This window comes from Epinephelus fuscoguttatus, linkage group LG6, assembly GCF_011397635.1.
Source record: "Epinephelus fuscoguttatus linkage group LG6, E.fuscoguttatus.final_Chr_v1".
Classification (NCBI taxonomy): Eukaryota; Metazoa; Chordata; class Actinopteri; order Perciformes; family Serranidae; genus Epinephelus; species Epinephelus fuscoguttatus.
The window spans coordinates 19988210-20013239 of record NC_064757.1 but is presented as its reverse complement, the minus strand read 5'-3'; the positions used below and the strand labels follow the sequence as shown (position 1 = coordinate 20013239).

General features: G+C 41.7%; 1 protein-coding gene across 1 annotated transcript in view; it reads right to left on the bottom strand.

The window, feature by feature from the left end:
* mef2cb (myocyte enhancer factor 2cb) overlaps positions 1-17668 on the bottom strand; it is a 210282-nt gene extending 192614 nt beyond the window's left edge. Inside the window, exon 1 of the mRNA XM_049577830.1 lies at positions 17480-17668. The gene's annotated coding sequence lies outside the window, so the exon portion shown is untranslated. The remainder of the gene's footprint in view (positions 1-17479) is intronic.
* Positions 17669-25030: the final 7362 nt, after the last annotated feature.

Genomic DNA, 25030 nt, shown 5'->3' with positions numbered 1-25030 from the left:
CGCTTTTTGCTCAGACAGAAGCATTATAGCGTCAGCAGTTAAAAACAAAGATTCCTTGATGGGATCAGGGGGAAGCTATCGAGAAGTACTGGTCGCACAGTTAGCTGAAAAGATTTATCATCTGTTTAGTGCTGGAGGACATTGGAAATGTACAGACAATACGAGGATGTATAATATGAAAAAGAGCAAGAGGCTGCTTTTGCTGACAGTTAGTCAAGGCCTGACTTAAAGTAAGATAGGATCAATTTTGAGAATTGAGAGGCTCAGTGTGTAGAGGAGCTTAGTGGTGGATGGCTCTTCTGAGCTATGGCTGTTATAGCCAAAGGAGAAAAGAGTTGATGTATTCAAGCAAGATGCATTTTTTTTAGGCAAATATGCAGGCAGGAAGGGGGTGGAGAGGCAAGGTATTGGTGTCTACATTCAGTATTCTGTCATAAACTCTGTCACTGAAATATAGCAGAGCAGGGAAGTGCCTGATCACAAGAACTCGTGAAAACATTTTCTTAGTTTTAATCACCTCTTCTTTGCGCCATCCGGTCGATGATTAATTAATCGCCATTCAAGTAATAAACATCCCCAAAATCACGCTCTTGACTTGGAACATTGCTGACATATTGTAAATCTGTAAAATATGCACACGAGACAGAATCTCAATAGCATTAGTGTCCACCACAGGAAGCTTAACTGTCACTTCTGTACAATCCTCTTCCTTGTGTTTAACTGGTCTCACACATTCTTTGCCGGCATCTGTGCCATCTCAGAAGCGGGCCCTGTCTCTTCTGCCTGCCCACCTCCTAATGTTATTTGGCAGAACAAAAGCTTCAGCGCTCATGCCAGCAATCCTGCCGAAGGAAGTTCTTGGGCATATGAGTTGAGTTGTGGTGGAGGTAATATTACCGCTCTCAACAGTGGCTGCCTGTGTGTCAGGCTATGGACGTTAGAGAAGAGGATGTTTGTCATGTTTCTTTTGTTTGCTGTGCATTCTCCTCTCTATATGCTCGCTCCTCTGGTGTCTGGCCTGTCTGTCCTGCTCCTTCTTGGCTTTTTTTTTTTTTTTTTTTTTATTTCGCTTTCTGTCTATGGATCCTCACCTCCCCCTCATATTCTCATATTCTTTGTTTGACATCTCGTTTTGAGTTGTTGTTTCTCTCTCCCTCTCTCCCCTCTCTTTCTCTCCCTCTCTCTTTCTGCTTGTGTCTCTTTGATGCCCTCATGGTTGGTTGAATGACTGAAGCCATAAGGCTGTTCCACCCACACACGTACGCTGAGCTGAGCTGTCCTGTGCTGCGCTGTTAATTCTCCTGCTCAGCCCATCTGAAAGAGAAGGCAGAGTGTGACTCAGATGCTAAGGTGGGTGGTATGAGCCCAGGTGGGTGGTTAAATAGGCTAACTGTAGCTTCTCCAACGCACTCACTTTCACACAAGAGATATTCTGATAAGTAGCTAAAACACGGCAAATTGGAGACGTGAACAGCTTTCAAATGTGATTTACAGTTCAAAGATCGTCACTGTTATATCTCTAGGTTGTTTTGGAGACAAACCAAAGCTCCTGATTTGATTTGCTGGGGTGACTGTTACTTACTATGATAGCTCCCTCAGCCTCAGAGTCAAAATGACATTAGCAGATCAGCATTATCATAATCATCCAAACCATGCAGCTCTCCGAGTTATTTTCATATTTGCCGCATCACAAGAAAGTGCTTCGGAATAGATGTGTATAAATTAAATATTTGATTTTATTAGATGTTCTGAATCAGTGTGGAGGCTGTAAAGCTACTTTACAAGCTTCAAAATATGCTGAGATTATTAAAAAATCAAACAAACAACGTATAAACATCATCAGATACACTTCTGTGGTTGTGTTTTGGTTGTGACGAGATTTAGATCGAGGCTTCTTTAAAGATAAAAGTGTAACATGATCTTACAGTCTTGAGGTATATCAAATTTAAATTATAGATATGATAACCTTTTGCTGGAGGCCCACGAGTCAAATGCTGATAGACAACAAAGTCCTTTCCTCAGTGGAGAGGTTTTAAATTTTGCCTGAAGTTATAGATTTAGATTTTCACTTCCACCATGGGTAATTCTCCCTGACAGGCTAAAGTGACTAAGTAACATTGCGCACTGGGGGAAACTGCAACTGGCTTATCTTTGAACGTGATTATCTTTATATAATTTGGCTGTCTGTAAGCAGAGTGTGAGTCACTATCTGAGGGCTATGTAACGTCTCTTTTCTAAACCGCACAACACACAAAGCCTTGACTGGACTTTTACCTTGGACTGACAGTGTTCTCTTAAGTGAAGCTCCGGTACAGAGATAATGCTCTGTGACTCTGTGAACATTAATTTCAAATGGAAAAATGAAGACACACTGTATTTTTTTTTCCACTTAGTATTTTAGCGAGACATGGCAAGGAATATTTAAAATAAAGTATTAAAGTGAGGCTTTTCAGTTGGTAAAAATCAAGGGCTGCCTAAAATGTTATGTTCCCATGGCACAAATGTACGGTAATATATCAGTTTATCAGCACCAATGACTCATGATTACTTTGGCAGTCTCAGAAATTTAGGACTTTTAAAACCCAGTCTCCTGGACTGTACTCTGTTTTGGAAATAATACCCCTCCTTTTTTATTATCAATTTATCAAAGATAGAGGACAGTGCACTATTTCCATCTCAAGCCAAAAATGACAAAGCAATGTTATTTTTCATTATAAGAATATCAACCTTTCACTTTTCTTTTAAATGTCTACTCATTCACTTGTCTTGATTTTGAAACATGACATGCATCGCAAACTGTGAGACATCATACGGTTTATGATGTAATGTCTCCATTTTGTCATTACTGAATTTTCTGAGACTGTTTTGCAGTCCAAAGAATCAACAAAGAAAACTGATGTGAGCATGAAATAAAGTAAGGGCAGGATGAAAAAATATTTTTTGCAGGAGTAGAAAACATACAGTACTTGCATTTTCACACTCAGCTAGAGAAAAAAAATGGGACATTGCATCACAAATATCCATTGTGAATACCTTTGATTGTTTGTCTGGGAAAATGTTATTTCTATAAGCACATGCCACACCAAGATCAGGCGGGATCAAGCATGCTCAGGGTGGTATGGCCGCAAGCTGTTGTAACACCTGGGCACCCTTTCCATTAAAACCATGAACTGCATATAAAGATGGATAACACATGTCCACTTACTCTCACTGTACAAAAATGAAGCCAAAATATCCCGGATCCAGCCGCCGCCATCTTGCGCTAGTGATGTCATCTGAAACCAGAGTACTGTCACAAGCACACCAACTGGCACACAGAGCTGCCAATCATGATGTTAAACCCCCTTTTATAGCATCAAATAAGTAATTAAAACCAAACATTAGGGGGAAAAAAACACTTTAACATACATCGGCATGATAAGAGCAAGCTAAAATGACAGTAACCATCTTTGGGAAAAAAATTATTTGATGTGTACTTTGATTTTTTTAGTTTGGCCCATGTCCCATCCACTAACATAAAGGGGGTGGGGTCCTCAGAGGGTGATTGATTGCCATCATGTTATCTATCTTTATATACAGTCTATGATGAAAACATTAAAAAACGGCTGAGCAAAACAACCATCTGAAGTTACTGAGTAAAATAGTAGCATTAGGGCTTCTAATTTAGACTTTTTATCTTTTGATAGCCGACCCTTATTAATTGATTAATCAGTCATTAACCAATAATTGACAATTGTGTGTGTGTGTGTGTGTGTGTGTGTGTGTGTGTGTGTGTGTGTGTGTGTGTGTGTGTGTGTGTGCGTGCATGGGGATGGGGGGCTAACTCTCCTTTATCTTTATTTTACTATTTGAAGTGGCCAAAATCTTATTTCACTGTAGAGCTGCATGTAGCTATGCTCGTTCAGTACCTCCTTACCCCACTGTCGCCCTCTCTATATCTGTTTATAATGGCACTGCTGCTGCAGTGTGAGCGCCAGGACACTGGGCCATCTCGGTTTCAGTTTGCAGGGGCCCTTTAATGGCTAGGTTTCAGATGTAAAATGCTGCTGGTGCATTAGCTCATGCTAACTAAGCAGACATTGAACTGAGTGTTCGAGTGTGTAACAGAAAGGTCGCCGATCCTTTCAGTGAAGAGGCTTAGTATTAGGGATGCAACAGTCTTCGGTAAAATGATGCTTTACAGGCCACTGTGTGTGTGTGTGTGTGTGTGTGTGCCTATCCACAGGCCAGAGTCCATGGATGTATAAAGACAGCCTGCTGCAAAAAAGCCCGCCTCACGAGTTAATGTCCAATCACTGCTGTGGCTCCGCCCACTCACCCCCTCACACTGTTGAAACTGGAGCCGGGGAAAGTGACGCTTGCCTCAGACAGAAAAGAAGCGGAAAAAACAAACAAAGAGTTTGGCGTTCAGGCGTTGTCACGTAACAAATTCCAGCACTTGAATAGGCTGTAGCACAACACAGCAGCATGTCAAGTGCAAAGTCAAGCAAAATAAAGAGATAATTTTAGAGGGGGAAAATTGCTCTCTTTATGCACAAAGCACGTACCGAAACCAAACCGAAACTGTGGCCCCAAAACCAAGGTATGGACCGTACCGTGGGCTACCTGTACCGTTGCACCCCTACTTACTATCCAATGATTGCGTCTCATATAGGTGTCCACCTCTGCCTCTGAGTCAATAGCTTCATGAAAGGTGCTGTAGTCATCTTCTAGGGCAACGTCATGGCTTAGCCCCAGCGGCATCTTACAACTCCAGCCTAGGCAACAGCAGACTCCACTGTCTCATCATGTCCATCTGTAGTGCCAGTATTTTATATTTAATATATCTATATATCTATATATATATATATATATATATATATATATACAGTACAGGCCAAAAGTTTGGACACACCTTCTCATTCAATGTGTTTTCTTTATTTTCATGACTATTTACATTGTAGATTCTCACTGAAGGCATCAAAACTATGAATGAACACATGTGGAGTTATGTACTTAACAAAAAAGGTGAAATAACTGAAAACATGTTTTATATTCTAGTTTCTTCAAAATAGCCACCCTTTGCTCTGATTACTGCTTTGCACACTCTTGGCATTCTCTCCATGAGCTTCAAGAGGTAGTCACCTGAAATGGTTTTCCAACAGTCTTGAAGGAGTTCCCAGAGGTGTTTAGCACTTGTTGGCCCCTTTGCCTTCACTCTGCGGTCCAGCTCACCCCAAACCATCTCGATTGGGTTCAGGTCCGGTGACTGTGGAGGCCAGGTCATCTGCCGCAGCACTCCATCACTCTCCTTCTTGGTCAAATAGCCCTTACACAGCCTGGAGGTGTGTTTGGGGTCATTGTCCTGTTGAAAAATAAATGATCGTCCAACTAAACACAAACCGGATGGGATGGCATGTCGCTGCAGGATGCTGTGGTAGCCATGCTGGTTCAGTGTGCCTTCAATTTTGAATAAATCCCCAACAGTGTCACCAGCAAAACACCCCCACACCATCACACCTCCTCCTCCATGCTTCACAGTGGGAACCAGGCATGTGGAATCCATCCATTCACCTTTTCTGCGTCTCACAAAGACACGGCGGTTGGAACCAAAGATCTCAAATTTGGACTCATCAGACCAAAACACAGATTTCCACTGGTCTAATGTCCATTCCTTGTGTTTCTTGGCCCAAACAAATCTCTTCTGCTTGTTGCCTCTCCTTAGCAGTGGTTTCCTAGCAGCTATTTGACCATGAAGGCCTGATTCGCGCAGTCTCCTCTTAACAGTTGTTCTAGAGATGGGTCTGCTGCTAGAACTCTGTGTGGCATTCATCTGCTCTCTGATCTGAGCTGCTGTTAACTTGCGATTTCTGAGGCTGGTGACTCGGATGAACTTATCCTCAGAAGCAGAGGTGACTCTTGGTCTTCCTTTCCTGGGTCGGTCCTCATGTGTGCCAGTTTCGTTGTAGCGCTTGATGGTTTTTGCGACTCCACTTGGGGACACATTTAAAGTTTTTGCAATTTTCCGGACTGACTGACCTTCATTTCTTAAGGTAATGATGGCCACTCGTTTTTCTTTAGTTAGCTGATTGGTTCTTGCCATAATATGAATTTTAACAGTTGTCCAATAGGGCTGTCGGCTGTGTATTAACCTGACCTCTGCACAACACAACTGATGGTCCCAACCCCATTGATAAGCAAGAAATTCCACTAATTAACCCTGATAAGGCACACCTGTGAAGTGGAAACCATTTCAGGTGACTACCTCTTGAAGCTCATGGAGAGAATGCCAAGAGTGTGCAAAGCAGTAATCAGAGCAAAGGGTGGCTTTTTGAAGAAACTAGAATATAAAACATGTTTTCAGTTATTTCACCTTTTTTTGTTAAGTACATAACTCCACATGTGTTCATTCATAGTTTTGATGCCTTCAGTGAGAATCTACAATGTAAATAGTCATGAAAATAAAGAAAACGCATTGAATGAGAAGGTGTGTCCAAACTTTTGGCCTGTACTGTATATATATATATATATATATATATATATTTGTTGTTGTTTTTGTTTTTTGTTTTTTTTGTTTATCGGATTAAATGCTCAAAATTCTTAGTGTCGGTCAACAGTTGATTGTTGGTGTTGGCTAACAGTTAATTATTTACATCCCTGAGTAACATCAAGATAGAGACATAATGTCCAAGAGTATACATCTAGTATCTGATAAATGCAGATTTATTCAAACAGGCCAAGCACATGATAGATAGGCTGCACGGATGACAGATTTGAAGACCAGTGTCAGCTATACGTCTTGTTATTGTGGTGAACGATGAGATGAATAAAACAAGAAAATAGATAACAGCACAGCATTGCTATGTGCTTGTTTTGGTGCCAGCGTGGTCCTCTTTTTTACACCGCAGCACCTAGTCTGACGAAGACATCACCAGTCCTGTCTATCTGACACCCGCAACCATCTGTTGGGAGCCCGTGGTGGAGCCTTGATGGCTGTGCATTTGAGTGGTAATTGAGCCTGAAATGTGCTTAATAACGATTGTCCTGCCTAATACGCCACATCAGGAGCTCAGAGCACCGTGACAACCCTGAGCAGCCGAGACAGGCAGGCAGGCAGGCAGATAGGAGAGATGGGCAGAAACCACATTTCTCTTTCTCATTAGCCTCCAATAACTGGGAACAACCCACATAAATGCATCACTGGGAATCAGCTAAGAGAAGGACACAAGAGTAATAGTTCTTCTGAAAGGCTGTGATGCGTATCAGTCCCGCCATGTTCTGGGAATTGTCTGGGTTTTTTCAGAAGCAGGTTTCTGTTTGCTTTAACAGATTTCTCACAAAAATCTACGCAAACATATTGGATTTTATTTCTATATATGTCGTGGTTTTGGGTCCAGCTTACAATTTAAAAGTATAATTTGAGGCCTAATACAAATGTCCCAATTCAGTATTTTCCACACATTTGAAGTCCAACCAAGTGGCCAAGATTTTAAAACAACCAAGACAACTGAGGTAAGCCCTGCTTCTCTAATTGGTCACATAATGAACCTCCTTTTGAATTTATTTGTCATGTTCAAATTGATCTTGGCTGCTGTAGCTATGAACACATCCTCTGGGAACAAGTTCCCCATGTTATTAATGGGTGTAAAATGAGTTGTAGGTATTAATACGGAGTAGTCCGTGACGGGGGGGCTCTGTTCACCATGACAGCTGCCCCAGGAGACCACATGGCAGTAAGAGGTACTTGTCAACAGTGGGTTAGAGACAAAAGGCAGGCGTCTTCTCGATCGGCAGGGGACAGTGTGTGGGGATCAGAGGGCGTGATATCCTGTCCAATGCCCCCGCTGAGGAGCTAGAAAACCCCCAACTTCTTGCACCTGTCAGGCACCGCAGGGAGGTGGTTTGATGGTGTCACACACAAGAGGAACGCCCCTCTCCTGAGGTGTACGTGTACAGTAATCATCATGGCTTCCGTTTCAGATCTGTAATCAGTCGTTCAACCTGACAGAAGCAGTGTTTTTGCCTGTATGTAGAGTTGTGTTGAAGCTGAAGAGATTGGGTGCTTGGGGTTTTGGAAGGGTAATTGCCTCACAAAGTGAACTGAGTCATGAGGAAATGAGCATCCTCAGAGAAAAATCTGTCTTACAAAGTAACTCATATACACAACAACTAGAGCCTGCTGGTGAAGCATTACTTATTCCCTCTCAACTTCCTCTGCTATTCATTTCCCAGTCTGTTCAACTTACAGTGTGTGGGTGCCGCTAACTCACCCAGCCGCATGTGTAACCTGCTCAGCAGTAGCTAAATGTTACTCTAGGGATATAGCTTCATAAGAGCAATACCATGCATCACAGAGACCACATTTAAATACCAAATATTGCCCATTCGTTTCTCCCTCTCCAGTCGTGGAGGAGAGCACAGCACTGTGTTTAGCACAGGCCAGAGGGATTTGAGCAGGCAAACAGATGGGACCTGAGAAAAGGTATGGATAAGGTACAAATGCAGGAATGGGAATCCCCTGGGAGCACCCTCCTCATTCTGGCACCCACTTTCATGGTGTGTTTAGTGCCCTACTCTGTATGAATTATGAACAGACTCAGAGACTGATTGTGTAAAGCTCGGAATACAAAGTGTGTTACGCCGAGATAGAGTGGTTAGCGTTTCTCTGTGTATCAGCTTATTTTAGTATGTTTTACAAAAGAAAGTTGGCCTGTGATGCTGTTCTTTTAAACTGAACACAAGTCAAGCTGTGTATCTCATTGTTACGTGAAGTTATTCACATCTCCTTCATCAAAAAATGCAACTTAATTCAAAACCATTTAAGAGAGACATTCTACCTCCACATCTCTTGAGAAATACTACACTTGGTGTATGGCAGCACGGAAATCACAGCAATCAGCACTCTTATTTCAGGATTTCTCTGGACCGCACAGCACTGACAAAACACATGTAGGAGCAGAGCCGACAAATCTGGATACAAGATGGGCACTCTGACCTTCCCCTGGCACGCCGCCCACAGCCTGCAAACCCACTCAACATGACGGGTATCTGTGCGTCTCTGCTGAAATCGTGGCAGGCATAATTGCGCCTCCTGTCCAAGTGCGAGGAAGATATTCTTAAGGACCTTTTCTCTGTGCATCTCTGTGAGACACGACAGAACAAGAGTACTCATCCTCATCTATGGATCAGACCCCCAAAGGTCCCTTGCTTTAGTCTGAAATGTAATGAGACATTGTTAACTCAATTTTCACAATTTTCAGAGGAAATGAGAAAGCCTTTATGGGGGACTGCAGAAGATCACTACCCTTTAATTCTCTTCTCTGGAGTCTGATGTGGGTGAACAAATGTGACTTTGACACTTAAAATGTCAAACTTCCAACAGGATGTGTTAATGTCATTATAGCATAGTTACACAATTTAATAATGTAGCATGCAGGCTAACTGCATACACTGTATTGTATGTATTGTATTAATGTGTGTTTCTACACTGTATTCAGTGGTGTAGTTAAGGGTATACGCACATACTATATGTGGTATATCCACCTCTTTGTCTGGCTGTTAACAGTATAGCCACACATCATGTTTCCCAGGGTTTTCCAGACATTCACTTATTTTTGGCAGCCTGCCACGATTACAACATCAACGTAGCCTGGACCGCTCATTAAGACCGCTATTGGAATGTATACCATTCGGTTGTTCATTGCACCACTCTCTCAGAGTACAGAGCCTATTCTGGGCACAGACGGAGTAGCAGAACGCCAAATGCAGTGAGGCTGAAAGTGGGTCTAAAAGTTTGCTTTCACTTGCCTCTACAGCAGCTGCTCCTCTTATCTGTCGCCCCACCAGGACAGCACCAGCACTAACTCCCGCCCGACCCTTACGTTAACAAACCAATGGAGATAAGGGGATCTGAGGGTGGGCAGTGGGTACTATGTTTCCGCATGTTAATGCTACTAGCCGACTGTCAATCAGCAAAGCAAACACAATACAAAATAAAAAGACATTTACAACACAAAACACTGACATTTTACCACCTCTAAATGGATGTTTGCTTTGAAACGCAGTGATAAAGCTCACACTGGATCCATGGAGCACCAGACCACAAGAAAAGCCCTCTTGCATGTGACGTCATTTTGCATTTTTTTCAAAATTAATGAGTTAGTGGGAAACAAAATTAACCAAAACTGATGGTTGGTTATTTAGGTGGTTTACATTTGTTTGACCTCATTCTTTCATGACCAGTGAAGGACAAGTGATTCTAGCACTATGGATGTGTGCATGGACTGGAGTACTGTGTTTTGTGCATGTGTGTGTGAGATTGTGTGTAGGTCCATAAATGGATGTATCTAACAAAGGTGCAGACAGACAAATAGCCCTGCTCCACTGTTATCTCTGCCTTTCTAGGAGTTAAAGGGCTGCTCACCACAACCATGGGGCTGTACAGATGCCACGACATTTCCACAGCTTTACTCTGCGTGCACACAAACGCACGTACACACATTCGCACACAAAGAATCACAATGTTAATCTGTGTCACAATGCCCTCTGAAAAGATTGGGCACCCTTCAAAAACACCCCTGCTACAAAAGGACAGTTCGTGGCACCAGCACATGTTGTCAAGGCTGAGGTCATGGTGAACCATGTCACCATAAGCCCAGGAAACAAATGAGCTGGGTCTATTATGCCAACTCCTGGTTACATGGGCACATTTAGGGACACAGCGGCTGTCTGCTTGGAATGAATCAACTCACGCTGGATGCCTGGCAGAGAGTGTGAGAGAGAAAAAGGTCTTAGTTTTACCCCTGTGTGTTTTAGCCCCCACTTCTAGCTCAACACATGTCTATCGACTACCACAACATCTCCATTTGGTGCTAATGAGAGTCTCACTCGCAAGTACACACAAGGGGTATGAGTGACCCTTCGCAACGGACGTCAACACCCACTAGCTATAATGTTTGGCCTTTCATCCACTACATCCTGCTTCTTAAAACACAAGAGATTATTTAGTGAAAAGATGTGAACACAGAGCAGAGAGGAAATGTAGACCTTTGTTATTCTGCATACATATTTTTCTCTCTACCGGTGTACTTTAGATTAAGAGAGAGAAATCCCGACTGATTTGGGGCACATCACATGGTGCATGCATGTGAATTGCTCGAGGAGGCATCTGCTGGTTTGAAGCCGCTTGTCTGTCAATCTCTTCCGCACATGATGTCTGGACTGTTATGTTAAGATGTGGGCCTGAGGGCCACAAGAGAAACACACAATTATTGTTCTGTTACTACTTCCACTGCTGCTTCTGTGTTTAAAATCTGAAGACTTTTACATCTGTATGTTGCTCCTTTATTTACAGAGTGCATCTGCCCACGCAGACCAAGTGTGTATGCCCAATGGGACTACAGTAAGAACAGGCATGGGGTGCGAGGGAATGTTGTTTTCCTGCTCAGAGACAGACTCACTGCCACTGACTGAGGGGAGGGATTTAAAAGTCACAGTCTCCTTGGTAACGACATGCTTCCTCCAAAGCCCAATCTCAACTATTTAATCGCTTTAATCAGTGAAATTATCAACACAATTACATCAACAATGCAAACATGTGAATAAGCAGTTCAGCATTTATTCCTGTCGGTATAGAGGACTGCGTGTTGGAGAATAATTGGCATTGATGAACAACACAGAGCCACATGTGGTTATGGCACATTAACCGAGTATTTGGCAGCATTACGTTATTAGCAGGTTTCACTTTTCTACAACAGTGTGAGTTCTCACTTAACTTTTTGGAAATCAGAATCAAAGGATGCAAAAAAAAGACCTGTGATATTATTAACAGAAACCTTTCTTCAGATTTTCATCGTGCTATAGTTACATCTCATTACTATAGTCGAACCACACTCACATTCCAAGAAGTGTCACAGTATGTCTTTTTAAAAAAGTGTACCATACCTTTAAATCAAGGGTATATTATGGCATTGTTAAAGCATTTGCAAAGTAACCACCAAGATGATAAAATGAAAAACTTGGCAGGTGGATAGACAACCCAACAGGTAAAGTTTCCAAGCTGGGCTATAACACATCATTACAATCATCTACCCGACCTTCCTCAGTACTAAACAACTAAATTGATACCACCAGAAAGCAGGCACTTCACCACTGACACATTGAGGGGGGATTTGGTCCTGTGGGGATATAAATACCTGCCGAATCATGAAATGCCTACCACTGAGAGATGGAGGAGAGGCCAATCAGGTGAATAATGGCCATAGTTTTTACACCGCAGCCGCCAGGACTGGTTGCCATCAGTAGTAATGTCCACCTTGAAAAACCCTAAGTGTGCTGTTTGATCAATGCTGCCTGATGGGAAGGGAAAAATCAAGCCCATAAACGGGCCCTTGGATGCTAAAAGTGGAGTGAGACCTGAGGGACCGCACGCTGAAACGTATGGTGAGAGGTATATTGATGGCTGAGTTCCGAGAAGTAGAAGTGTTTGACCCTATAGCACTTTCCTCTATTGTAATATGCATGTGCTGTACACCTGTGCTTTTTTTTTTTTTTCGGCCGGCAAATATATGTGCACAAGTGATGTGCTGCATACATGTAATTAAGATAAATAATCTGTCCAGCTGCAACACAGTGCTGAGAGACAGTTATGACCTTCCTGCACGTCTCTTAGATCATGCTTCTGTGGTTGAAAAGTTCATCTCTTCAAATGGAGAAAAGACTGTAGAAGTCTCTTGAAGCAGACAACAAGAGCAGAAGAAAGGCAGAGAGAAGTAAAACAAAAAAAAAAGAAATAAGTAGCGGCAAAGTTTTTTTTCTTCCCAGCCAAGAAGAAGGCATGTTTCTGTGTCACTGTTTTCCCTTTTCATGGCAAAGGGAGAAGAGCCAAGGTCGAGCGTGTCAGTGTGAGTCAAGCCTGAAAGTGTGAAGACTCCAATTAGACATAGCCTCGGGTCTGACTCCAAAAGACAAGGATAACACACACCCCTCCGTGAAAATGTGCCAAACAGCGCATAGTGCAAACACATACACAAACACACACATACACACACATACACACCACATGTCTTCATGTCCCTGTTTTACATGAAATGCATGTTGATACCACAGCTGTTTGCACCCCATCCATCATCTCTAGCAGGCAACAGGCAGAATTATTAACAAGCAAAATCTGTCATGCCCTATTAGCGCAATAAGGAACCTGCTAAGGCAAGTAAACAATTTATTAATGTATGGCTGATGTATCTAATTATCATGCGTTTGAAACAGACCAAATATTTATAATTTCCCAGTCTATTTGCACTTAATTGAACATGTTGCTTGTTAAAAAAAATACAGCATTGATTATTTAAAGTGGAAATAGATAAGTTTTTACTTAAACTTATAATTATGAAGTAAATGTTGGTGATTTACCAATGTATATTACACTAGAGAATAATGACAACATCACTGTTGGTTCCCTATAAACCTCGCTTCAACTACGCAACTCTGTTTGTCACCAGTACAATCTCCCAGGAAAAAGAAGGTTCGATATACGGCACAAAGGAACTACGTCAACCATTCTGCAACCAAGACAGGATGAGGATAGTGCTTTTGTTTTCTGAAATAACCATCAATAGCCATCTGCAGTTACCAAAAAGTGTCAATGTATCAATATAAGTTTGTTGCAGTTATAGCAATCTGGTTGCCTTTGCGACAGCTGTGTTAACAATTAAATACCAACTAGAAACACTGGAGAGCTAAAAACTGAAAAGTTGTTTCCACTTTAATGAGCACTGGTAAGATTTCTCTTAATTTCTTTGTGAGAACATGACATTATCCAGGATTTTTTTCGGCTCATTTGTTTGAGGTAGTGAGCTTTAACAGAACTAGAAAGTGTGTTATTTTTTTCACTAATTATTTTCACTTCACTTTCACATTTTCTTCATGATAAACCCAGTGGGAGTATTAGAGATGTTGTATAGATTTGTTTCTTTATTTGTTTAAATACTTTCTTTTATGTGATATCATCTTTTAATTTGTGTTTTAGTCTTTTATTCGGTATCATGTTTTAATGCATTATGTTTAAAACTTCCTATATACATCTAAATTAAATGTGCCACAAATAAAATTGCCCAATAAAGAGGTTAGACGAGCAAGAATCTGTGTCTGAGTAAAACAGTGCTTGCTATTGTTAGTAGGAGTTGTCGCTCAGTAGGAAGCTTGTCCACACATTCAAATAAATCCAACAATTACCCACATTGCAAATACTGTGCTATTTCACTGATGCCAATAATCATGGATCGTATTACAGCTCTCTGAAGGGATACAGATCATATCTTTTGGGTTTTTGAAAACCACTGACCTTCACCAACAAAAGAACTACTTGGTTGCATCTGTACTGGTTTGCCAAACATTTGTGAATGATGTGTTTTAAGTAAGTATAGCCTGACAAACAAAGAGGTGAAAATGTAGTGGCCTGTTACTGTATGACCCAACTTATCACATCACTGGATAAATCAGAATACAACTTATTTTGTGAGGAATATGAAGGCTAAGGACAGTAAAATTGAGGGCTGTCACCCAGTTTGAATAGTTTCCCTTTCACTCATAACAGGGTAGCTCAGCTCAGTTGAGATTAATTTCACCCTGAATCAATCTTGTATCTTGAAAAATTTTGTTCTGATCGGAATCGGCTATATTGAGCTATACAGAGCCCAATCCAATCCTTTGCTTTACATCAGCTGTGACACAAGTGTTTTTTTCCCATGAAGCTTTTATGCACAGCAATTTAACGACTACAGTCATTGTTAATTCTTCAGTTCTCCATCTCTGTGTGTAAAAGAGCAGGGGCTGAGCTCTGCCTGCGGCAAAACACCACACGTCATGAACGACAGCAAAAGGAAATGTGAAACTGTTTGTTTATGTTATTTATTTATGTTATAAGCACTTTCATTTCAGCTCAGTGTGAAAGTTTCCTGCATTTGCTGTCATCTATGGCACACTGTGTTTCACCACCCTGCTCAGAAGAAAGAGAGACATCTGTGCAGAGCATATGACGACAACAAGTGCAACAAAAACCTCACCAGCAAAAAGCCAGTGAGACTTATTTATTAATGTCATTCTGGCACAAATCTTTTCATTTTACCCTAAACTAGCCTATAATCTTTTGTCCTAAACCTAACAGAGGAAGGGCTTTCTGGCAGAAAATCCTGAAGGCAAACTTAATCAAACAGCAAAACATGCAGTTCGTAGTCTCCAGTGTCAAGGCCCTATGGTTAGTTTATTCACTATTCACCTGACCACCTCTCTGCGACTGTGTGCGGAACAAGAATGTGTAGTGTAACACCAGTGTAACACATATTTGAACAATGCCAAATGTGCCACACAGACACACAGTCAGCAGGCATGTCTTCTTAAGATCATTCTTACTTAGGACATGGATCATTAAAACCGTGTGCAGGTTTAATTATCCCAACTGCCTATAAGGTCAATGCCATATCAATCTCTTCTGTGCACTGACGCCTGGCTGGAGCAATACATCACATACCCCAGAGTGCAGAAAATGCAACGACAGAGAGCATTTTTGTGTGTATTAGGGAGAGAAAGAGAGCGGGCATGAAACAGCATACAGTATATAGTGTGTATAAAAAAATAGAGACAGTAAAAGCACACTCGCACACAAATGCAGAGCAGATGTCCAGTGTACAGTGTGGACTTAATGAGCCATGAATGATATGAGAGGCAAGTGGAGATGCCTGTCCCTATCTGTTCAGAGACAGGCTGTGGTTGGAACACATCTGGTACCTGCCCCCATCTCTCCTGCACCTGTGCTTTAGATGCTCAGGGACAGTGCAAAGCAGACCACAATTATGACCCTAACCTTGCAATTTGTACTCATTTGATTTTCAGCTATTGTGCAAGTAGCCACCATTTGCTGCATATTTGTTATTAAAATACTCTCAATTGAATTTCCATGATAATAAAACTCTTTTTTTTGTAGAGATAGGTGAAAAGATTAACACTACAATTTTTGTGTGTGTGCTAAGAATTAATCTAATTCTGTGGAAAACACTGCTAGTGGTGCACACATTCTGTAACCTTCCGCTTCTATTTATTATGCTAAGCTAAGCTAATGGCCTCCTGGATCTAGCTTTGAACTTAAAGCATGGACATGCAAGCAGTATCCATTATTCTCATTTAACTCTCGGCATGCAAGTCAGCCTATTTCCCAAAATGTCAAACTATTTCTTTAACCTAAATTATAAGAACACATAGGCATTCATCTATATCACTCAAATATTCTACTTTCTATGCATTGTTAACTTATGAACTGAAGTATTTCATTAAGAGACACTTATATCAAGGGAGTGACCATAAGTAAGATTGAATCTTTTCAATAAACATACTTTATTTTCCCTTGAATGCTAGCAAAGCCCTACTCATTTGAGAAATAACTCAATAATACTAATACATACTCTCAAATGAACATACGGCAAGATTTTGATCTTGTATAGAGTTATACTGAGCAACTACAAATTATGTAGATCAGTGGTTCCTAACTGGTCCAGCCGTGGGGTCCAGATTTCTCCTTACTCATTAGTTCAAGGTTCACATAGTTTAATATAGCCTATTCACCATTATACTTGCGTTTGGCCATGTTGTTGACCTAGACTGCTGTCTGTGTTAAGTAGCCTAAGTAAGCTAAGTAACCGTCCTTTATTCACTCATTCTACAGCAGGAAACAGTACTTTAAAATAAAAGTTCTGTGCTGGAAATTCACTGTACTTCAAATTAAAGTGAAATAAAGTCAGTTTTACTGACTTGACATGTTTGCGAGTCACTTGCGATCCATTCAGAATGGACCAACAACCCACTTTTGGAACGCGACCCACCATGATGACATAGACATGATGCTGTTGTGCAAGCATCCTCTCTTACAGCTAATCAAATAAGCGGTGAGCCAGAGTTCTGCTAGGCCTACAGACTCCATTATGATGTGAGAAACCATGAACCAAAGTTTGAGTAAAGTATTCTCCAGTGATCAGCGTTATAGCCTGCATGAGGTAATAGAAACCCCCCAAACAACTCCCAACAGACAGTAGAAAATATGCCCCAAAGCAATTTGGTCCATACAGGAGTGATCAAATTATCAGTGTGGACATTAGCAACAAGGCAAGAACCATGCCAGACAACACTAAAAGAAATTAGCCTATGCTACATAAATTTATGTTTTGACAAATACCAATGTAAATGCATACACATACACTGCAAATTAATACACAGAGATTCAGCAGTATAGCAAAGTGAGCAACCAGCCAGCAGCATATATCCTGTAGCATACAGAAACCATAACTGCCAGTAATTCATGCACATTCATAATTGAATCTTATGAACAGCAACAGCACTGAAGCTGAGCCAAGAAATCGCAAACAACAATGCAAACACAACCTGTAGTGAGCCAACACCCGCCATGTCACTAATAATGCATGAAAGCACAGTCAGCACAGCACCAAGAACTTACCTTAGTGATGAAGTTAAGGTCCGGTGGACAGATCAGTCTCCAGGAAGGCCCATGGTCGCAGTCCCACGGCAAACACAGGGAAACACTGTCCTGGCCGACGGTCCTGACATCTGAGGGCTGTTTGGACAACCAGTCCTCTGCTGCCCGCCATGCACCGCGTTTATTTCATCCTTAATCCACTCGTCCGACACCAGAGGCACACAGACTGTGTAAATGTAGCTGTGGCAACAAACAGCGTTGTCATAAAAACACGAAGTGATCCAGGTTGTAATTTCCGCGTTATACACCTGCATGAATATGATTGGACGTCACTAGCTGGGAATGAGCCAATCCAGTGCCGTGCAAAGATATTTTGCAGGGCAGATGCTTAAGTGGGGAAAAAGCCACCCCAACCACCTTTTTTTAATTTTTTTTTTTATTTTTTATTTTATTTATTTGTTTGTTTATTTGCATGTGCAAAGTGCTGGTGAAAAAAATAAATAAACTGTGGGCACACAAAGTGTACCAGGAGATTTCTGTCTGCCAGCACCAGAGGGTTTCTTGAGGCCTAAGTACATACCATACATTTATGCACAGTAATGGAGAGATGTCTGTCCAGCTTACATATGAGGTGTCCAATGAGGTATACTATATACGTTTAGCAGCTGCTAAACATTCACTATGTTATGTTCTATGTTATGTATCTAATAACAAACCAAGCAATCTACCGTCCAAACTACAAAACAGGCCTTTGCTCAGTTGCAGCAATCAGGCTAAGTATGTTCTTCTTTGCTCTCCTTACTCTTTTCTCCATTATTTTGCGCTCTCCTCTTCTCCATTTGTTCTCCTCCTCTCTTCAGTCTCTTCTCCCCCTTTCTTTTGTTCATTATTTCAAATTGAATTTTGGTTTAAAAAGACATGTGGAAGTTGGAAGGCAATGTGGCATCTGTCTCTGCTCTTACCAGGCAGTTTGTGAACCCCAGTCTGCCCGAGAGTTGGAGAGAGACTGTGTGGGTTTGTGCCAGATTAGCTTACTCATGGTTGGTGGTGAGTTACTGCCTAAGTCAGACTGGCTGTATTGAGATGTTTTAATCATGGTTTACTTTAACAACAGTGACAAACAATGTCGAGACTTAGGGCAAACACTATCGTTACCTGGCAGTGCATGACGGCAGATGAGGGAGATGTGATGCTGCTCTGCTGGGCGCTCAACTTGCGTGTGGTTCCCACAAGGGAAGTTAAAGAGGGACGGGCAGGGGCTCGACTTAAATGCAAATGTCGGGCATACAACACACTTTTAATTGAGAAATGATGCCATGGACCAAATTTAAAAGCTAAAATATAACATACTGAAAGAAAAAGAAAAGACATGTCTTGCAAAGGGCAGGTGCTTGAGCTCCACCTGGGGTCTATCTGTCATTGTAAAGCACATTACCAACAGCTGATGCCAATCAGCCAAAACAAGCTCAATCTCAGTGTTCTGTATACTATGCCTCATTTAGCCCGCACAAGAATTTTTGTAAGACTTCATTTTCATATTTTCATGAAAAGTTTCAGTTGAGGTAAATAAATGAATAAAGTAAATAGCAGCCCACACCGGCAGTAGGCTACCTCGTGAAGAACGCAACACACTGTGTGCAGGAGATGCTAAAAACTAAGTAGAAGCACGCAGCAAACTCCGAGGCTGAGAAATGAAGCCAGTGTGGAAGTGCCAAAAACTGCTATTCATTGAATGGCCACTTGAGGCTGGCTCCAAAACAGAATAAATCCTCATAGACACCCATGTTAAAATGCCCAACTTAACAGCGGAAATAAACATGTTTATAGCCTGGTACAAAAACGGTTTTGGTCTCTATAGCTAATTTCAATATTCATGACAACTGTACTGGGGGTGATTTTTTTTAAATTCACCCATTTACTTTTTATTAACATATTTCTATATATTATATGCCTTTATACAGTCTATGATTAGAAGGTGTGGGTGCTCAAAAAGTGCTTAAAGTGGGAATCAGTGCATACATGGCTAGTTTTTTCTTGACCACTAGAAACTGGTTGGCCTAACTGGCTAGCTTAGCTTAGCTTAGCCTCCCCAAATGCTGTATGTTGCAATGAGGCAGATGTTAAAATTGTTAACAAAACATAATGTTACTTCAGATTGTTAAAAAAGTGGGAAAAGGTTTTGCATTAGCTTTTGCAGGTTATAGATGGCTGTTACATGCTTCATTCCCACCTAGGAAGGTGAGTACATCTTAAGTCAACAGCTGCCGAGAATAACACCCACCCTGGGGCTTTATCTTAGAAAGTGTGTCCACAAATGTGCCAATATGTTTTTTATCCTCTTCTGAAGAGTGGGAAAATATGAATAACTTTCAAAATTTACATTTCTTTACACAAACAGTGAGGGGAATTCAAAGTTTAATTTGACGATAAAGGTATACTATGCAGAATTTTCCTAAAAAAACAAATCAATGTATAGACTCATACATAGGTAATCCCTCTCAGTCATCACTTTTGACTCACTAGAAGTGTGTGGCAGTGTATTTATCTTCAGAGACTCTGCCCTCTGCCTGTATTTTCTTATTCTGCTGTGTTTAAGATGTTCCTGGGCACAGCATGCAGGTGAGGTCAGGATTTTATAAAAAAAAAGGTAGCGACCAGGTGCCAGACTGTAAACAGCATGCATCCTTGAGGAAGCTACAAAAATCACAGACACAACACTGTGCAAAAATGCAAATATAGCAAGGTGAAAGGTCAAGCGGGCAAAGCTTTCGCTGGCAATACTGTTTACAAACAGTTTTCAAATGTTTTTGTATACACTCGTTTTATCCTGCCTGGCTTAGGATCACTCCCAGATCCCCTAGGAAGAGTTGAGAGCATAGCTGAGAAAAAACATCCAGGCTACCCCATCATGACTCAGACCTGGAAGTATGTCTGAAAACGAATGAAATTGATTGGTATATTTTTTAATTTACTTAATGTATTGTTCCAACAAAGGACAAAGGAGGTTTAATGGTTTTAGTGGAGAGTGATTAAAATATGGAGAGGGTGATTATAATAGGACAGAACGGGAAATGAGAAAGGGAAGTGAGAGATATCAAGGATGAATGAAGGATGATGGCGATGCACTGGTGCAAAGCTCTATAAAAGAAAGCAAGAGAGGAAAGAAGGAGGAAGGAAGGGAGCATGGAAATGGATGGTGGTCTGTTGTTTGCCCATTGGTCTGCAGCTAGCTCTGTCAGGGGCACAGATGACCCAAAACCAGAGAGTCTCCCTGCTGTCGTCCACCTCCCGAGACTTCCATGGCACTGACCTAATTCACGCTGATTGATCTTCTTCCAAGCCCTCAAATGTGACCTCTCAGCCACTTTCCTCTAAATCACAACTACAAATCTGGATTGGAAACTTTCATTTTTGGGGGTGTTGATGTTTTTAATTGATCCATTTTGCCTATTATTTATTTACACAGTGCATCCTGTACATATGTACTGTAAAAAAGTGCGCATCTATTTACCAACAAGCCCATCTGGCTACTGTCTTTATTTTATTACTGCTTTTTCATGGTGCTTTTGCTTGACAGTGAGAGAGCAGTTTAATATCGAAACAGTAGAAAGATACAGAAAGAAGAGCAGCAGTGTTTGGAAAATCTGCCGCAAGATCAGGCAGGGTTATTGTTTAACAAGGTTAAATGTGCTGACAAGAGGCACTGCATCGCAGGAATTGCTGTTATGGCCTGTTTCTGAAAGGACAATGTTGTGTTTACTTTTCTGAAGAATTTGTGTCACACCATGTATATGATGTTTCTGATGGTAATTCACTTGATCGTTTGATGAGCCAACTCAAACTTGTATAGTGCATTTTTTTTTGTTATCCTTCTCCTTGCACAAACTCTGGTCATAACAGTATCACAGTACAGTATTAGAAATGTTCCCTTTTCTACTTCACAGTCTTTTGAGTTGTCACTTCCTGGGGTTCACCAACAAATTTATTGCAATTGATGAATCTTTCAGAATTTGAGTTGAATTAAAATGTGATGTAAATGAGATGTGTTGATTGTTGCATTAAAATGTCAGTGTGCCACATAAAATCTTAAAGGTACAGTGTGTAGGATTGAGGGGGGTATTGGCAGGGACCTAATATGATTTAATAAGTATGTTTTCTTTTCTGTTTAATCACCTGAAGATAAGAGTGGTTGTGTTTTTGTTACCTCAAAACTAGCCATTTATATCTGCAGAGGGAGCGGGTCCTCATCCACGGACTCCACCATGTTGCACCACCATGTTTCTACCATAGCCCAGAAGGGACAAACCTAACACTGGCTCCAGATAGGGCTATTCGTGTTTCCGTGTCGGCCACGATAAGTAGCACCCTCTCCACAACAAGCCTAAAATCAAGGGGATACCACTGATTGTTTTTTCTCAGCAGTATCTTTATTAATACCTTAATTTATATACTTTATTAATCCCTCTGAGGGGAAATTCAATTTTTTCACTCCATTGTCATTAATTCACAGGCCAGAAATACACACACATGTACAAACAGGACCTATACATGTACAAAGTGGAGAGATGTCAGAGTGGGGGGGGCTGCCCGAACAGTTGGGGGGTTCAGTGCCTTGCTTAAGGTGAACTGGCACTTCTCCAGCCACCAGTCCACGCTCCACATTTGGTCCAGACGGGGACTTGAGCCGGCGACCCTCTGGTTCCCAACCCCAAGTCCCTATGGACTGAGCTATTGCCGCCCCCAGCTTTTATAAGAACTGGGAAGCATCTGTGTTCTAATCCAGAAGAATATCAGAAGTACAAATGTTATTGTTCAACAATCAAATGAAGTCTTCCCTTACTTGTCAGATATTTTGAAGATTACAAAATGCAAAGAACAACAATAATGATAATAAATTATTATTATCCTGTCTTAACTTTATGCCCAATATATTCTCCTTTGTCGCATTCGAAAACACTGCTTTTTGATAAGAAACTGCTTTATGCTGTGTTTTTAGCTGTTTAAATCACAGGGTCCTTTTGTTTTGGAGACTAAGACACCTCTGAGGATCATTAAAACCTTCTGAAAAATGAACACTGAAGGAATCCTGACCAGGAGTTTAGGCTTGGCACATAGGAGAAGTTTCAGCTGGTTGCAACTTGCAGTCTTCACCGCTAGATGCAACTAAATACTACACACTGCTCCTTTAAGAGAAGCAAAACTCAAATGTTGTGCAATACCTTAAATCAGTGGTTTCAGCTCGTGGGTTGTGGTCCAAAAGTGGGTCGCGGGTCTTTTCTGAATGGACCGCATGTGACTCGTGAAAGTGAAATTTGTATCAAACACACTTTATTTTGAAATACAGTGAATTTCCAGCCCAGATTTTTATTTTGAAGTGCTGTTTCTGCTGTAGAGTGAGTGACTAATGGACAGATACTTGACAGAGACAGCCAGCTAGCTCAGCGACATGACAATACACCATTATGACGCTGAATATATGAAACTGTGTGGACCTTGAACTAATGACTCAAGGTAAGAAATCTGGATCCTGCCGCTGGGCCAATGGGGAAACACTGCTTTATATCATATCAGTACAACCTGCAGCACTGTCATTGCCACATCCCTCCTAAAACAAACCACAAAGTGACAGAAGAAGTATATTTTGCTCAATTCCCGTGTGACACTGAAGATTATAAAGGAAAATGATGTAATTTAATAAACTGAATCAAGGACATTTAGTTATCCAGCTGTCTGACCACGCTTATCAGAAAAGGTCTTGTTACTGAGTTACTGTTAAAGACACAGCAGTAAGATGAAAAACAAAACGTATTAATTATAAAGTTTCTCACTGTTAAACGTTGCTGTCATTAGTATTATCGCCATTGCCATCATCGCTATCATTTCTAGCTGCAGCAGCAGCCACAGCTGCATCGCCATTATCATCACTAATGGCATCATCACTGTCTTCATCAGGTGAGTAAACAACTGTGACTGCTGGGCACCACAGAGCGTAAAATCTGCCGAAACCCAGATAGACTGCAACTCCATCCATTCGTCCATCTAGAAAGGGAAATCACTGGAGGCCTCGGACCAGCCGCTGTAGCCCCACACTATCCTCTCCTGTCCAGGCAGCTTCTCAGTGAGTTAGACTGAGTGGCCCTGCTCCAGCATGTTGAATAATGAATTAGAGGCTGATATCCTGTGACGGAGACTGGGAGAGAGCACTTCCTCCCTGGGCCAGAGTGGGGCTTGAATACCCGTGAATAATACATGGCCAAAAGTGGGTCTGTTGAAATGACTCAATACTGGGAGTCAAGTGCGAGATTATCTTTCCACGGTTATGAAAATATTGCAGCCTCGGTAACACAATAGGAGAGGTGAGAAGATGATCGTAAGGAGCATGCTCACAGTGACTGTTCTATGTGAGCAATTTGTTAGCAAATTGAAATTTCAGAAGTTGTTTCCAAAACACCTGTTCAAAAGTGTCTTTGCTTGAGCCTTGTTTGGTCAGGTATTGTAGAGAGATCTGGTGTCTACTTGAAAAAGAAGAATTGTAGCTCATTATTTTGTCTTCACTTAAAGTGGACAAAGAAGTGTCTCTTTTCAGCATGGCATGAGCGAATCTGCAGTTGTTTCTCAGTCTTTCCTTTTTTCCATGTTTCACCGTGGGATTCTGGTTCCATGAATGTGGAAAACTAATAATCACGGCACCTGTCTTTTCAAACAAAAATAAATCCTCCTAACAGAATTACGATATATTTACTTATCTTCATACAGTTGTCAATTTACACATTCAGAAATGGATTTTGGGCCTCCCACAAGACCAACCGGGGCCCCCTTTCTCTCACTGGGCCAAGTCAGCCTCCAAGAAAGCTGGAAACCGCAGGCTCTCGCTCAGCCCCAGCTCTCCCAGCTAACCGCTAATCCATGTGTTTGATACATTAGACGCTCCGCTTGGCTTTGTTCTGCAGGGATGTGCTGTCCCTTCTCCTGCCAAGTCTCCCTCCTTCCCTCAACTATCTCTCTTGCTTGTGCTCTCTCCTGCTCCTGCTGCAGTCCAGAGGATTACGCCGGAGTCCATGGGATTTATCTAATTGTGTTTAATTAGGGCTGGGTCAGGCCAGAGTCACAAAGCTCAGGCTGTTGGATCCGAGGAAGCAGATACTGTGGAGTAACCCCTCCAGATCTGAGGCTGGCAGGTGGGCCGAGTGAGGTGAGAGTGAGCCAGAAGGAGAGCCGAAAGAGAGGATAAATAAATAGATTGCGAGTGAGGAGAACGAGAGAGCGATAGAGGGCAGAGGGAGGTGGAAGAGAGGAATCAGTAAGGCGACAACAGTGTCTGTGTTGGATTCCCCCAAGGAGAAATCGATTGCCACGCGCCTCGCTTTTCCCCAGACCTATGCTCCTCCATGCTTCTCTCCATGACACCATGCTGTGGGGAGCCGTAACTCACTGTGCCCTTGGTCGGGGCTTAAGCAGATTGTGGGTCAGGAAGTCTTCCCTTTGGCATGATGCACTGTATCCCTGCTAAAATAAATTCTCCGCTGAAGAGCATTAAATTAACAGCGAGCGGCCTCTTGCTCTTGTCTGCTG